We start from the raw sequence: 2,889 nt of genomic DNA, 5'->3' as shown, positions 1-2,889 counted from the left end.
TAGGTTGTTCAAATAAACCAAACATGTTAAATTAGATAGTATGCTACAAAAAATTTAAATTTTGGACAAATTAAACATCCCTTCTTTTGGTCTCACACTGAAGTTGAAGTTCTTTTGGTCTCAACTGAAGTTGAAGTTCTAAAATATAGACAATATCATCTTTTACCTTGTATTCTGATTTACCTTAATCCTAACCAGATCTGCCTCATTCATATCTCTAATTCAAGTCTGATCTCTTTTTCAGCTTCTTTAACAGTTGTTATATGGAGTAATGCTGACTTTCAGAGCAGCTGTCCTAGTCACACAGATATCTAAAGTTCCAGGGAACTACCAGGTTATACACAAAGAGCACAGCTCTCAGAATTTAGGAATAATAGTTAAAACTCAAGAATAGATGTGACTCCTATAAGAATTTATAATCTAGGAGCCTTTGCGATGAACTTTATTGAATATTCTGTACTCCTTAATCATTGATTGCCCAATCTCTACCCACTTTCCATCCCCTGAAAACTATGCTCTCAAATTCAATTCTCAGAGTTTGCTCATTATAGTTGGCATTTATTAGTGAGACCATATAATATTTGTCCTTTTGTTTCTGGCTTATTTCATTCAACATAATGCCCTAAATTTCATTTACCTAGTTGCATGCCTCATGACTTATTCCTTACTGCAGCTGTTCAATATTCTGTGTATGTATACACCACATTTTGCCCTTCTGTCCATCAGTCAGTGTACCCTTAAGTCACCTCTTTCCATTGGCAATCATGAATAATGTTGCTACAAACACCAGTGTGCAATTGTCTATTCATGCCTCTGCTTTCAGTTCTTCCAAGTATATACCCAATAATGGGGTTGCAGGAGCATATGAAAACCTTATATTTAGCCTCCTGTGGAAGCAACACATTGCCCTCCAGAGGGGCTGCACCAGTCTACTTTCCCACCAACAGTGAGTAGGTATCTTTCTCGCCACATCTTCTCCAGCACTTGTAACTTGCTGTTTGTTTTTGTTGTTGTTGTTGTTTTTTACATGGGCAGGTACTGGGAATCAAACCTGGGTCTCTGGCATGACAGGCAAGAGCCAGTGAGCCAACGTGGCCCGCCCTTTTTTTTTCTTTTAATAGCTTTTATTCACAAACCATACAATCCATCCTAAGTGTACAATCAATGGCTTCCAGTATAATCACATAGTTATGCATTCACTACCACAATCCATATGAGAACATTTCCATTTCTTTTGAAAGTGTTTTAAGCAAGGAAGTGATATGATCTAAAATACTTCTTAAAAATTCACTCCAACTGCATTTGGAGAATGAATTGCAAAGGGGTAAGAATGCAAGCAGGGAAACTAATTAAGGGGCTGCCCTAGATACTCACATTCCTGTTTCTTCCTGTCTGACTGGGAAGATGGCCTCCTGCCAAGGAGGTTCCGGCTCCACTGCCTTCTCATCCACCACTGCCACCGGTTCAGCCAGGAAAGGCAAATCCACTGCCTTCTCATCCACCACTGCCACCGGCGCAGCCAGGAAAGGCAAATCCACTGCCTTCTCATCCACCACTGCCACCGGCGCAGCCAGGAAAGGCAAATCCACTGCCTTCTCATCCACCACTGCCACCGGCGCAGCCAGGAAAGGCAAATCCACTGCCTTCTCATCCACCACTGCCACTGGCGCAGCCAGGAAAGGCAAAGGCAAAGGTGGCTCCGGAGACTGGGCTGTGAAGCAAGTACAGATTGATGGCCTGTTGATGTTAAAAATAATCAAGCTTTATCAAGAAAAAGAACAAGGAACTGAAGTTTTCCAAGGAGTGCTTTTGAGCCTATTTGTAGAAGATTGCCTTGAAATTACCAACTGCTTTCCATTCCCCCAGGATGATGCCGACTTTGATGAATTTCAGTATCAGATGGAAATGATGCAGAGCCTTTGCCATGTTAACACTGATCATCTCCACGTGGGCTGGTACCAGTCCACATACTATGGCTCCTTCATTACCTAGGCCTCCTGGATTCTCCACTCAGTTACCAACACGCCATTGAGGAATCTTCTGTTCTCATTTACGAGCCCGTAAAAACTGTCTATGGGAGTGTCTCACTGAAGGCATACAGACTGACTCCTAAACTGATGGAAATTTGTAAAGAGAAGGATTTTTCTCCTGAAGCATTGAAAGAGGCAAATATCACCTGTGAGCACGTGTTTGAGGACACGTCAACTGTAATTAAAAATTCACATCTGATCAACGTCCTAATGTGGGAACTTGAGAAGTCAGCTCTAGCAGATAAACAGGAATTACTCAGTCTTGCAAGCAACAGTCACTTGGGGAAGAATCTGCAGTTGCTCATGAACAGAGTGGATGAAATGAGCCAGGATATAGTTAAATATAACACAGACATGAGGAACACTAGTAAACAGCAGCAACAGAAACATCAGTATCAGCAGGGTTGCCAGTAGAACTCGCAGTGCCAGAGTCAAGGAGAGTCCCCACTCCGTGATGAGGCACTGTCTAAACTCTTCAAACCACCCCAGCCTCCTGCTCATTGCGGGACAAAGTACCACTTACTGCCAGAACACTAAGGAGCTCACTGCCACAAACCAAGGCAAACTCTTCATGCCCTTCATCTTCAAGAATACAACAACCAAGAGAAGGACATTTCTAAAAAATGAGTTAACATGGGCTTGGATCACACTGGAACAACTCTGAGAAGCACAGAGGATTCCTTTAACATCATTGCCACCTTTGTTTATAAGTTGTCTTTCTAGCCAAAAATAAAGTAAAATACAATTTAAAAAAAAGAGGCTACTCTACTAGTCCAAGGTATAGAAAATGGTGGCTTGGTGTAAGGTAGAGGTCATAAAGATGGAGAGAGGTGCTTAATTATACGTATGTGCCTGATGT

The 2,889-nt window shown here is 42.0% G+C and overlaps 1 pseudogene; it reads left to right on the top strand.

Moving 5' to 3' along the window:
* Positions 1–1,404: 1,404 nt before the first annotated feature.
* On the top strand, positions 1,405–2,657 carry LOC143645783 (eukaryotic translation initiation factor 3 subunit H pseudogene; annotated as a pseudogene).
* The last annotated feature ends 232 nt before the right edge of the window (positions 2,658–2,889 follow it).

The sequence above is a fragment of the Tamandua tetradactyla genome, chromosome 9 (assembly GCF_023851605.1).
Source record: "Tamandua tetradactyla isolate mTamTet1 chromosome 9, mTamTet1.pri, whole genome shotgun sequence".
In the NCBI taxonomy this organism is placed as follows: Eukaryota; Metazoa; Chordata; class Mammalia; order Pilosa; family Myrmecophagidae; genus Tamandua; species Tamandua tetradactyla.
Note: the sequence above shows the minus strand (reverse complement) of the source record. Positions and strands in the feature narration are given on the sequence as shown.